A 14733-nucleotide genomic window follows, 5' to 3' on the forward strand; every position below is an offset into this window, starting at 1 on the left:
AAAAAACACCTTAAACTTCATATAGAACCAAAAAAGGGCCTGCATAGCCAAGACCATCCTAAGCAAAAAGAACAAAGCTGGAGGCATCACACTATCTGACTTCAAACTATACCACAAGGCTACAGTAATCAAAACACCAGGGTACTGGTACCAACACAGAGATATAGACCAATGGAACAGAACAGAGGCATCAGAAGAAATGCCACACATCTGCAACCATCTGATCTTTGACAACCCTGACAAAAACAAGCAATAGCGAAAAGATTCCCTATTTAATAAATGGTGTTGGGAAAACTGGCTAGCCATATGCAGAAAGCTGGAACTGGATCTCTTCCTTACACCTTATGCAAAAATTAACTCCAAATGGATTAAAGATGTAAATATGAGGCCTAACACCATAAAAACTCTAGAAGCGCGTTCTTTCTTTCTGCTTTACCATCACTAGCATACGGTTCCCTGAAGGTTGTTTCAGAATTGAAAGATGGCTGCTACAACATCATAGCATCCATTTCATAAAGAGAAAGAATGAGCAAGGGAGAAAAGATTTCTACTAGTTCAGCAGTCCCCCTTTGGATAACTCTCTTAGATGTCCCACACAAAGACTTCCTCTTCCATCTTATTACCCACCTTGATCTTCCAGAGAGGAGGGGAAATGTAGTTGTACCTACCCTCAACAACATAAGGATTCTGTTAGTGGAAAGGAAGGGTAAGATGAATATTGGGTAGGCAACTGGTAGACTCTTGCTACCAATGTGTGGCATTTTAGTGAATGAAAGATGACAATGTAGAGTGTATATGCTTAAAAGGCCAGGCAAGATGATGTTATCTGTGGGTCAAATGAATTTCCCTTCAGGTGACCAAAGTAGCTACACACATTCCTTACAGGTATCAAAAAGAAAAAGAAAAGGAAGGAAGGCAGGGAGAAAGCCACTACCCCTGTTGTGGCCGAGTGAAAGGTGAACACCAAGGTGTGGCAGTTCCAGCATGGCAGGTGCAATTGTGCACTCTTTCAGTGCCCCCTTGTGCCCAGTGTACAGTAACAGGATCATACCATGAAACAGTCAGAAAACTTTTTGAAAACCTCTATTCATTATAATGACAGTGTAGCCATGGGTGGTTTGGCTACTAGAAATGCAAAAAATTAAAAAATATATACTTCATAATATTGGGACAAGAAATCACAATGCTAAGTCATATCTTTATTGTGCTAAGTGGTTCTCTTGTTAAAAAATATGTTTTACTTACATTTAAATTTGGAGTTGTTGGGCTTTATTCCTTCCTTCAATTTATGTATGGTCTAAATTTTTTTTATATTGGTTGGTTCTTCATTAATCTACCAAGCTAACCGTACTTATGTACACACTCAACTTAAGCCTGATGCAAGGATCTTTTTTTGTTTGTTTTATTTCGTTTTTAAATAACTGTCTAAAAACTGTTTTTAAATAACTGTCTGGAACATGGGTTGTAAAACTCATCAGCAGCACCGTCATCCACAATCAGTTAAAAAATGTGAAGCAAAAATAAGGCTGTTCACACACTTGTGACTGATAGGCACTCACTGAGCATTGTGTGTGCCCTTTAGACCTGCATTCTCCCCTGGTCCCAGGCCAGATCCACAGGATCAACTTTTAGAACTGTAATCATCAATACAGACCACCTTACTCAACTTCCTCTTTTCACAGATAAAGAAGCTGAACTCACGAACGAAAAACAAAGCCTCTCACAGTCTCATGGGACAGGGTAGCAACTAGAACCAACGACTCATCTAGGGTTCATATTAACTCCAAACTGTCGCCACCATGTATAAAGACTCATAGGAGAAGCTGCTTGCTCGACAGTGTGAGGACTGCAAGCAGGACTAGGATTCAAGCTCAGAGTCCGTGAGCCTTTGTCTCTTGTTCTTTCCTGTGTGCTAATGTGGTTTGTCTACTTTCCTTCTCCAACATGAAGACTTGGCTCTTTCCAAGCCTCCTTTGGAAGAGAATGGGTAGACCATGAATGCCATTGGTTAACACTATCAATAGGAAAATTAAAATGTTTCTTTCATTTGAAATAAACTTTTGTCCATTTCAACAGTGGAAGAGTAATTCATCACAGGGGAAGCGGAATGAGAACCTTTGGAATTTATTTTAAATAAAAGATCCTGCAAGTAGAAGAAAACTCCTGAAACCCTGGTTTTATTGATGCCCATTAACATGTGTACTTGAAGCAAGAGTATGAAGCTCTTAAAATCTGCCCTTTCAAAAACTTTTAAAAGTTATTTAGGGAGTTATAAGTATGTAAGATGAAAATGAACACCTTCTCTTAGTAAATGTATTTTAGGAGCATAGAGAAATTGTAAAGAGAAAGGTGAGAGTAATAGAAATTCACCTGGTAATTTTCTGGTGAATTTCTAAAAGAAATTCTAAATTCTAAAAGAAAAGGGGATAAATGGCCTAGGGCTATATGACTAAAGAAAAAATGAGGCTGGGCGCGGTGGCTCAAGCCTGTAATCCCAGCACTTTGGGAGGCTGAGGTGGGTGAATCACGAGGTCAAGAGATCGAGACCATCCTGGTCAACATGATGAAACCCCGTCTCTACTAAAAATACAAAAAATTGGGCCGGGTGCGGTGGCTCACGCCTGTAATCCCAGCACTTTGGGAGGCCGAGGCGGGTGGATCACGAGGTCAAGAGATCGAGACCATCCTGGTCAACATGGTGAAACCCTGTCTCTACTAAAAATACAAAAAATTAGCTGGGCATGGTGGTGCGTGCCTGTAATCCCAGCTACTCAGGAGGCTGAGGCAGGAGAATTGCCTAACCCCAGGAGGCGGATGTTGCGGTGAGCCGAGATTGCGCCATTGCACTCCAGCCTGGGTAACAAGAGTGAAACTCCGTCTCAAAAAAAAAAGAAAGAAAAAAAAGAAAAGAATTAGAGTTATAATCACATAATTATTCATAAGTAATCGTAGATACAGATACCTAGATATATATACTCAGTGTAACCTTTAATTTTGCTAATGTTTTTCAGGTTGCAAAGTGTAAATCTAAGGTGACACTGTGAAAGAAGTGACCCTAAGGCAAGACGCTCTAAGCTTTGTGTCATGCCTGTGTAAGAGCTGCTGCAGGGCACCTTGGCTATGCCACAGCGCCAGTGCTGGGAAAGTGCCCGCTGATTAACAAGCTGTGGAAGGAGAGGTCCGAAATGTCTACTTCCTCGGAGGAGTTAGGAGAGAACTCCACTCCCTCAAGCTTTTGCCATAGGCCTGACAGCTGTCAGGTAAGCCCATAGACATCATGGGGCTTAATTGCCTCTATGTGAGGCTGTGCTTCAGCGGTCAGGTTCCACGTCCACTTTCATGTTCCACTTCTGCACCTGGTTCCTCTTTTTCTTAGAAGATAGAATCAGTGAAAGTAACAGAAATCTTAATGCCTTTGTTCTTTCTTGACAAGCATGGAAAAGTGCTGATGCATTATGCTCCTTCCTTTGCCTTGGCTACTTGAAAGACCTAGGCCCCTATCTCCAAGACATATGATTTACTTGACCCTATCACTGACCACCAATGACTCGCCCTACCTCCCCTGCCCCCTGCTTTGTACTCAATCAAAGTCCAGGCACCCAGGGCCACTGCCGGACTCTGCGCTTTGGTTGGCCGTGGACCCCTGGGCCCAAACTCTCTTTCTCTTGATTTTGGTGTCTTGTGTCTATTTCTGGTTTCTGGTCACCAGTAGAGAGAGGCTCACAGGACCCTGTAGGGCTGGACCCTATAGGGTGAAGTATATGCACATTAAAGTTTAAAAAGCTGTCAGTCATCTATACAACTTCTATTCACATGGAAATTCTGATTATGAAGCTGCTGGTTAAATCTAAGATACACTTCACATGACTTACACATCCATTCTGAAAACTCTCTGAAAATATCCGAGGATAAAATGCATGAGATTATCTGTATATATATAGCTTCCTGTGTTTCTGCTTGAATTTTCTTTTTTTACTATTTTATGCCAACAAATATTTTATTGAAGCAACTTGGGTTTTTCTGATTGACTGACTTATTCATTCCACAAATCTTTATTAAACACTTCATGTGCCAATATGAAAAAAGATGTTGAAGACATGTTTGTCTCCTCGAGAAAATCAGACTCTGGCAAGGGGAGCAAAATTATGGTTTCAAGGAGTTTAGATATTCGAAATCTCAAGCAGGTCACTGATACCCTTGCTATCAGAATGAAAGCTAAAAAAAATGTTTCTAGGAAAATGTTCACAATTTTAAGGAATTCACAGTACCACTGGGGACCCTTTGTAGAACCTCTCAAGTAGGTTTTCCTAATCTGGTGCTCACCGTCATAGTGTGAATCCCTATAGGGATTCATGTTTTTTTGTTTGTTTTGAAACAGGGTCTCACTCTGTAGCCTAGGCTGGAGTACAGTGGCACAATCTCCACTCACTGTAACCTCCACCTCCTGGGTTCAAGTGATTTTGGTGCCTCACTCAGTCTCTGAGTAGCTGGGATTACAGGCATGCACCATCATGTCCAGCTAAAATTTTTTGTTGTATTTTTTGGTAAAGATGGGATTTCACCATGTTGGCCAGGCTGACTTGAACTCCTGACCTCAAGTGATTCTCCCACCTTGGCCTCCCAAAGTGCTGGGATTACAGATATGAGCCACTGCGCCCAGCTTATGATTCTGAGAGGTATTCTAAATCTCCTGAAATATACATAAAATTCCATTTTTATGTGCTGTTTTCTGGGAGAAGACACCATAATTTGAATCTGGTTACCAATGAAATTCACTCCCAAAAAAATGATCTGGCAGGTAATAATAACTGTGAAGGTTTACATAGGTTTTTTTTCTTTTTTTCTACTTAGAAAAGTCTCTACATGTGTCATCCTTAGTGATTCAAGGGACTGGGTAAACTGGAGATTCAGGGGTAGAGTCTAAAGCAAATGAAAGTGAATTGGTTTAGCTTTTTACTCAACTCACCTTTCCTTACCTGTTGAGCCAGCCATACCCTTTCGTGTTCTGACTCTTAATCTTCTCTGGGCATCGCCAATGGACCCCACCAACCCAGGAGGCCAGTTGGGTCCTTAAGAAGCAGAGTCCCAGGTTTCCTGTAGAAGACAAGCTGAGTAGATCCTCTTTAAGGACCTTCATGACCAAGGACCTTCATGAAGGAAGAAAGGGAGCATGAAGGGAGAGAGGGAAGGAAGGAGATGCATTGCCATGACCTTGTCTTTCACTGAGAGTACTAAGGAAATTCTATTTTGAAAAAATTTGCTGAAAATGCAGGCGAGATGTGGGCAAGCCTTTTCTTCAGGCAGGATGAATTTAAAAATAATTTAAAGTTGGCTGGGTGAGGTGGCTCATGCCTATAACCCCAGCACTTTGGGAGGCCAAGGTGGGTGGATCACAAGGTCAAGAGATCGAGACCTTCCTGGCCAACATGGTGAAACCCCATCTCTACTAAAATACAAAAATTAGCTGGGCATGGTGTGGCACACCTGTAGTCCCAGCTACTCAGGAGGCTGAGGCAGGAGATTGCTTTAACCCAGGAGGCAGAGTTTGCAGTGAGCGTAGTTCATGCCACTGCACTCTAGCCTGGTGCCTGGCGACAGAGCAGGGCTCTGTCTCAAAATAAAAAAAAAGATTTAAAGTTTATTTTAATAAGATTATTTAAATAAAGAGTCTCAGCTTGACTGAGACTCTTGCCCTGTTAATAAAGCTTCAGCTCTATTTCATAGTGTTAGTATTTTAAAATATAGCTCTCTGTATTCTCTTTTTCTTGAATATTATTGGTTGCCTCACAAATACTAGCAACTTTAATGCTTTCTTTGTAACACTTTGTGCTTTAAAATATCTATCTTTGGTCCGGTGTGGTAGCTCATGTTGTAATCTTAACATTTTGGGAGGCTGAGGTGGGAGGATCGCTTGAGGCCAGGAGTTCAAGACTAGGCTGAGCAACATAGACCCCATCTCTACAAAAAAATAAAAATAAAAAATTAGCCGGGTATAGTGGCATGCATCTGTAATCTAGCTAGTCAGGAGGCTGAGGCAGAAGGATTGTTTGAGCTCAGAAGTTCGAGGCTGTAGTGAGTCATGATTGCACCACTACACTTCAGCTAGAGCACAAAGCGAGACCCTGTATCTCAGATAAATAAATAAAAATGAAATATCTATTTTTCTTTTTGTCTTTAAGGGTAAGATACATAGAGCAGGCAATGTGCTAAACTGTACTCATTTTCTGCCTAATGCTAACTTTTGACCTGTAATCTCAGTCACATATACAGAACTAGATTTGATAACCAGGGAACATCCTCGGTTATTAAAAGTTGGCATGGAACTTCTTTGAAACTGGGTTTCTTCTTAGATGAAGAAAACTTGGGAAAACACTTTTTCTTTTCTTTTGGATAGAGCTTTTGGGAGACTGTTTTGTAGTGTACATGATGGTTTCTTATTTTTTAAAGCTGGGCTTCATGTATGAATTATCGTTTTAATTTATCTAATAGTAACAATTTACTCTAATTGAATCTTTTAATTGAGAAATACCAGGGTATTTTACAGGCATTAATTAATGCTTCCTACTTCCCTGTGTGGTAGGTAAATGTTAACCTTGTTTTATAGGTGGAGAACTTAAAGAACAGAGTTAAGTGTTCTGGGGCCACCCACAAACTCAGGGGGTGGAAGGCCTAGACAACCCATTTTTCGTTCTGGACCAATGCTCAGTGCCTCAGTTCTCAAGCTAGAATCTGGCCCTTGCTCTGATTTACGTGGAATAAGAGAACAAGGAAAAAAACATGGAGATTGTCTAACTTTTATTCTTTGGTTACATAGATGAGGAAACTGAGTCAGAGAGCAGTGATATGAATTCACTATCCATGATAAATTTGTTTATTCCTTGAATAAATATTCATTTCATACCTCTGGCATGATGTGCATGCTTAAATTCTGCAATTGAATTTAAGCAATACAGATTGAACAAAACAGGCAAAGTCCCTGTTCTTGAGGAGCATATACAACAATGAGAGGAAAACAATAGTCAATAAACAAATAGAAAAATAATTTGATACTGCATCAGGTTGTGATGCTGGCCTGTTTTGCATTGCTATAAAGGAATACCTGAGGCTGGGTGATTTATAAAGAAAAGGCATTTATTTGGCTCATGGTTCTGCAGGCTGTCCAGGAAGCATGGTGCCAGCATCTGCTTCTGGTGAGCTCAGGAAGCTTTCAGTCACAGCGGAAGGCAAAGCAGGACCAGATAGCGCATGGCAAGAGAGGGAGCACAAGAGAGGGGATGAGGTGCCAGGAGGCTTTTTAGTGATCAGATCTCATGGTAACGAACAGAGTGAGTAATTCCCCATTACTGTGGGAAGGCACCAAGCTACTTATGCAGGATCTTTCCTGATGAGTCAAACACCTCCCACCAGGCCCCACCTATTAACACTGTGGAGTCATGTTCTCACATTAGATTTGGGGGAGACAAATATTGAAACTATATCAATTGTAATAAATGCTTTTTTGTTGGGGGAAAGCTAAAACTAAAAGGCTACAGAGGAGGTGCTCTGTGTGTAGGAGTGGAGCTGTTGCTATTTTATACATGATGTGCAACACAGGTCTCATTTGTAATATAATGTTTCTATAGAGACCTAAAATGAGGTACAAGTCATGCAGGTAGCTGGAGAAACAGTTTTTCAAACACAGGAAACAGCATGTGCAAAAGGCCTGAGGTAGGAGAATACCTGACTTCTTTGAAAAACAGAAAAGAGTCTACTTTATCCAAGAGAAGCAAGCAGAGAGAAGAGCCATAGGCAATGAGATCAGAGCAAAAATAAGGGCAATATTTTACAGAACCTTGTAAGCCATCATAAGGACTTCAACTTTAACCCCGATGTGTGAAACCATGAGAAGATCAGGGCAGAGGAGTGATGTAAGCTGACTTACATTGTAGAGGGCTTACCTTGACTATTAGGGGAAGACATGTCAGGGGTGTGTAGAGGAAGTGTGCAAATAAGGAGACCAGTCGAATGTGCAGAATACTATAAGGAAATTGAATTTGATCAAGATTAGTGGCAACAAATAGGAAAAGCTGTTATAAAGCCAAATAACCATTGCATTGAATTCCAGCTTCAAGGCACAGGTCCGTCTTCTTGTCATGCCAGGTAGTGAGTAAGTTTCAGAAAGTTTAAAAATATTCCTCCTGGGTGAATAATAGTAAATGCATCTATGTTTTTTTCAATGAGTACTCTACAAGGTATCAAATTGTTTTCAATGAGTGCTCTATAAGATTACCAAAGGGCAAGCTGTACCTTAGGCATGGATGCCAAGTTCACTTAAATGAGTAGCTTTCTCTCTTTTTTGTTTTTAGATAGAGTACTCACTCTGCTGCCAGGCTGGTGTGCAGTGGCACGATCTTGGTTCACTGCAACCTCCACCTCCTGAGTTCAAGTGTTTCTCTTACCTCAGCTTCCTGAGTAGCTGGAATTACAGGCACCCACCACCATACCCAGCTAATTATGTTTTTATGTTCATCTAGAGATGAGGTTCCATGTTGGCCAGGATGGTCTCAATTTCTTGACCTGGTGATCCACCCACCTCAGCCTCCCAGATGACCAGCTTTCTGGGATTCTGACTCTGTAGGTCAAGAAAGAAAGGAAGGAAGGAAGTTGCTGATGGGTTGGATATCCCTGCTTTAGCAAGAACATTATAGGCTGCAGTAATTCTGTTTGTTCTTTGGCATCGGGTATGTGTACCAATTAGGAATGCCTTCAGCTGCATGTAACAGAAGAATCTGACCAAGGGTCTTAAGTGATTAACAGATGTAATTATTTTACATGCCAAGGACTCTAGAGGTTGGTGCAAGAGAACTGGTGTAGTGGCTCAAAGGCAAAAGTCCTGAGCTCATTATGTTTTCCAATTTCATCATTCTTAGTGTGTTGGTTTTTCATCATCATGCTGCTTATTTCGTAGTCACAAGATGGTTGCTGCACCTCCAGGCCTTACTTCTTCACAGTAGAGTCACACTCAGAAAGGCAGTGTTAGGGGCAAAACACAGTCTCCTCATTTGATTTGCTCTTTTTTTCCTTGGAAGAACAACCCCTAACAGCCAACCTCTCACCTCTCACTGGTTAGTAGAGGACCTCAGGAATTTCTAGACCCTTTTGCTTCATTGTCAAAAAACAAAGGATTGCCTTGCCTGTTAGAGAGCAACCATGAATCATCTCCAGTTGCTAAGAGGAGACCACATTCCCCAAGATCAAGGTCTCTTTACCTGTGCTTGGGCACATCAGGATTCTTTTAGCAGGTATGAAGATGCACACTTGTGTTTGTGGTGAAGCGTAGAGGGAAGGGGGCAGAAATGGCAATTGGGTATGGGAGTGGCTAAGTGAATACTTTTGATAAGATAGTCTGGGCTTGTTCTTCTCGACTTCCTAGACTTCATATCTAAGCTGTGACCTAAATCTTTCAAAGGAAAATGAACACAATCTGGTTTGCTGGAGGAACAGAAGCATACCCACAGTGCTGGCAATGATGGACATGAGGTGTACAGCTAGGCAAGAACCAGATTAAGAGATTGGATCTTATTTTAAGTACAATGGGGAGTCATTGCAAGTTTTAAGTACAAGAATAACTTATATTTTCAAAAAGATAATTCTGGCTGCTGAATGGTTAATAGATGGCAAGAAGAGAAGCAGAAAGATGGAATAGAAGGCGATTTCAGGTATCTAGGCAGTAGAGGGTGGGGGACAGAGCTACAATTCTATGATATTTCCCATCAGAGATTCTCTCCTTTTGGTATTTACACCCTTTGGAAGTAATCTTCAATTTACCAGGGTTAGTTCAATATAACCAATAGAATGCAGCAGAAGTGACGTCTGCTGCTTCTGAGACTAGGTTATAAAGGCTATGACTTCCATCTTGGTCTCTCTCTTTCTTGGATCTCTTGCTCTGGGAGAAGCAAGCTCCTAAGTTATGAGCTATTTTAAGGAGAGGCCTATGTGGCAAGGAACAACAGCCAGCAAAAAATGAAGGCCTGCCAACAACTACACAAGTGACCCCAGAAGTAGACCTGTTTTCAACAGAGATGGCAGTTGGCAGTTGGTTATGATTCCAAAAATTATGGGGATAAATCAGGAGTGGAGAAATAGATTTAATCATCTCTACGGCCAGGTGTGGTGGCTCATGCCTGTCATTGTAGCACTTTTGGAGGTCAAATGTGGCAGATTGCTTGAGGCTCAGAGTTCAAGGCCAGCCTGGACAGTATTGTAACATCTTGTCTTTACAAAAAAATTAAAATTAAAAGAAAATAATCAGGTAGGGTGACAAGTGCTTGTAGTCCTAACTCCTAATGAGGCTAAGGTGGAAGAATTGCTTGAGCCCAGAAGTTTGGAGCTGCAGTGAGCTGTGATCGCACCACTACACTCTACCCTGGGCTACAAAGAGAGACTCTGTTTCTTTAAAAGAAGAGAGAGAGAGAGAGGGAGAGAGAATATCTAAAATATAGATAGCATTTAAAGGCTGAGGAACTGGATGGGATGACCTAGATGAAATTTATTGAGAAGAGATAAGAACCAGGGCATGAATGAATGAAATTTGAATATCTATATTAAAACACACTTCCCTTTAAAAATTAAAACTCAAAATGGGAATACATATAGGTGTTAAGTTGTCCCTACTGGGATATTCAATACTAGACTTTAGTACTGAAGAAATTTTTTAAACCTCTTTATGATGTGACATTTGTACACCATGAGTGTGTGTTAAGGTTGCTGTGGGGACCTTAACTCTTGAACTTCCTGATACTTGGTATATTTTCATATGAAACCTTTCTATTCTGTCACCATAAATTTACAAGTTAAACACGTATAGCTATGCACAGCAGCTTTGAATGTGTCTGAATTTCCAAGGAGACATGCACTATGGTATTGGCTATTTATGAGTGTGGAGAAATCTAAGGAAGTGTATTTTCATTTCATATTCCACAGCAAATTACAGCTCGACATGGGCCTTTAAAAAATAGACTTGCTTTACTTCAAACAACTTGCTTACCCTGAGGTTTTCTGGGAACGAAGGCCTGTATACTTCTGAGAGCTCTTTCATAAATGATGGGATGGGCTGCAACCTCTCAGCTCAGGCACCTTGAAACAGGCAGGGGCAGGAGGGTTTATCTTTTGCCTTCCGTGTTTACTTAAGGAAAACTAAAAGCAATCTTCTATTTGAGGTCACGTTCTATTACATGGATAATACTGAGTCCTCAAGATACAAGATTAAGATAGCACATCTGTAGTGGTCATGAGGATACATGCCCAACATGCTCCACAGAAAGATAGTAAAGGAATCTCTTGTATTATTGGACTAATAGGAGTGACACATAGCAGAACTTCTTGAAGGGAGAGGATAACTAGCATCCTCTCCTTTTGCTTTCTGGACACATCTTTTCCCATCTCAAGAAAGACTGAGTCGCCGGGGAATGAAGACTTCCAATGTTGCCTTAAGTTTGCAATTTGTGCTTCCCATAAAAATACTTCCTCCCCCAACTATGTACTGTATGCCAATCATGATATGTCACCAGCAGGTGGCAACAGCGAGTGCAAGAGAATGAAAAACCCCAGGTCAGAACCTCCGCAGATCACTAGGAAGGGTGGCATGCCAGTGAATACAATATATGCAGAAGGGAAATGACTGCTTTTTTTTTTTTTTTTTAAGTGCTTTACTACTCTGTTCTACCTCTCCAAGAGCCCATTTTCTTTCTTCCACAAAAATTGATTTAGACCAGAGGTCAATACTCTATTAATCAGAGGGAGGTCCTTTTAATAGCCTGTAGGTCTTTTGCTCTACATCAGGGACAGGGTGGTTTGCCCTTGTTTGTTAAGGAGTTCTCATTTTCTGACTTGCCTGCCCCTATGGGCCTCTTAAAACAACTCTGACAGCAAGTGTCAAAGAATAATTTTTTACTAGAAGACATAGCAAGTGCCAACTAATTTGACCCATTAAGTGGGATATCAGAAAGCTAAAAGGGGATTACGGGGTTGTTTGCCAATATGCAAGAGATATCTCACCATTTTGTTTGTTTGTTTTTTAAGCTGGCAGCCACTGTAGTCAGAGGCATTCATCAGCATTGACTGCCACTTGGTTGGGGAAGACTCTGATATCTTTGCAGATTCCATCTCCGAGATGGGACATTGTCCCCCTGTAATTGCCTTTGTGTGATTTCAGGGCTAGCATCATGACAGATACTATATGGCAGAGCAGGCATGCTTGGGCTTGTCACATGTACAACAAGGGACTCAAGCTCTCTTTCAGGTCCAAGGAGCAAGGTTATTTGAGGAAAGCTCACCTGGGGGTGAGTGTTCTTGAGGAAACATCTGTTCCATAGGGATGCAGACCCTTAGAAGAAGATCTTTTGCAGGTTCTGCATGAGACAAGCCACAGATGATGAGTAAGATGAGCTCCCCCTGTAGTCTCCTGTAAGTACAGAAAGACCTTATAGACTTAACAATTAAGTTAGGCCTCGGAGATCACAGTACACCAACGTAAGTAAATCCAAAAGTGTGAGGATATGCTTACAGGCACAGCCTTAGTGGGGGCAGCTCTAAAAATGAACCCTTCGTGTTCCTCTGAAAGCAAGTCTATGAGCATTTAATGGAAACCTAGTGCCTTCCATCAGAACGTGGAATCTGAATTGCTTGCCGTTTCCTGAGATGCCACTCCAGCTATCCATGAGGTCTGTTCTCACTTCACACAGTCTCTAAGACCAACAACTTGTCATATTATTGAGAAGGTGGGAAACTATCTACAATACCACCCAAAGAAAGCACATTATAAGAACTCAGGCTATGACTTGGTTTTGCTGATAGCTGACATTTCAAATTCTGGCAAGTCACAAAATTTTCATTTCCACTTACTCATCTGTCAAGTAGGGTAATGGTCTTGCCTTGGAGACCCTATAGAATATGTAATAATAATAATAATTAAATGATTATCACTTATTCACATGCTAATTTCCAGGTAATCTGGCTTGGTTCTTCACCTATCTACCTCAGAGAAAAGCCGATGTCCTACCACCGCCTCCAAGGCTATGTATATCATCTGACCCCTTTACTTCTGACCTTTTCCTCCTGTTCTCCTTTCACTCATTCAAACTAAGAAACTAGCTTTCTTGCTATGTCTGGAATACACTAGGGTCTTTGCATTACCTATTTGCTCTTCCTCCAAATATGCAGATGGTAGAATTTCTTACCATCTTTCAATCTTTGTTCAAATGCTGCCTTCTTAATTAAGTCTACCTGGACCCCACATTTTACAATTAGAACCTGTCCCCCATCGAGACTCCTAACCTCTTCGTTTGCCACATTCAAAGGCACTTACCTGTTAATTATGATTACTGTTTACTGTCTGTCTCCAATTAGAATATACATTCTTTGAGTACTGGAAGTTTTGTTTTGTTCGTTTGTTTTCAATGGAGTATCCAAATATCTTGAAGTGCCTAACAAAGTCATTTGATTCATATTTGGCAAATGAATGGCAATGCAGCAGTCCTGTTAGGTATACACACACAAACACACATGTAGACATATATTCACACCCTCACACACTCTTGCATAGAGAATTTAGATTTATTTGAGATCTTGACAAGGTTGATTAATAACCCATTCTGTCCTCCGATTACAAAAGGAGCACAATTAGAAATGTTATGTCTTCATGCGAGTCTGTTCATTTTCTTTTAAATAATTTTAATCGAAGTAAACATGTTTATATTACAGAAGAAGCGCACCTCCTTAGGCATTTTAAGAGGAAATGCAGTTTTACTGCTTTCAGTGATGTATAATATAAAGTAATGGTAAGGGGGCTACTAACACAGTGCAAATAAACACCCTGCTAGACCTAGTTGAATGGATAGACAAGACTCACTCACAGTTAACACACTGTTTGTGTGCAGTTGGGCAGTTGTAAATGTGTTTGAAAACAACTTGTTCTCAAGTAAATTGAAATGCCCTCTACATGCATCCTTGTTTCCGTTAATTTTATTAATCTATTTTCTATAGATAATGAGAAAATCGTAGAGACGTAGACAAAGCTGTTTGAATTGTCACAAATTACACATCACAAGGAATCTTAATTGACGAGCTTCTTTCTTGAAAAGTGCAATGTAAATATCAGGTGATTCCATTACTTTTGGCCTGCTGGTATTCTTGCTTCTTTATCCAGGATCTTTCCAAATAAGGCATTCAGAAAATGTGGGAGTCACAGAAAATATTCGAGGGCTCTATTTTGTTTGCAAAGGAATACTGATGGTAGAGATGAGGGACGGATTTTGACTCTATTTAGTTCCCCTCATATTTGGTTTAGCATTTCCTATTTGGGGGCTATGATTACATGAAGAAAGCCTACCAACTTTTGCCAGGAACTTTGCATCTTCCCTTGTTTTGAGGGAAATGTTGTAGATTCTTCCACATGTCTTCTACCACCACTTTAGGATGGCTATCTGGCTTTGACTGAATATTCTAGCAAAGTCTTATCATTTTCCCAAACAGAGCATTCCATAATTGTATAGCTGTAGAAATTAGAAAGTTCTTCCTCACATAAGAGCTAAAATTTGACTCTTGGGAAGCAGCTTTGTAGCTGGCTGTAGATCTGCCTGATGGAATAAGCTGTATCTACCTCTTCTTTCCCCTACAGATCAAGATCCTTTCTCAAAAAAGCTAAAAGTGATGTTGCTTCTCAGCTTTTTTTTCCTGCAGACCAATAAAACTATA

The sequence above is a fragment of the Callithrix jacchus genome, chromosome 5 (genome assembly GCF_049354715.1).
Source record: "Callithrix jacchus isolate 240 chromosome 5, calJac240_pri, whole genome shotgun sequence".
In the NCBI taxonomy this organism is placed as follows: domain Eukaryota; kingdom Metazoa; phylum Chordata; class Mammalia; order Primates; family Cebidae; genus Callithrix; species Callithrix jacchus.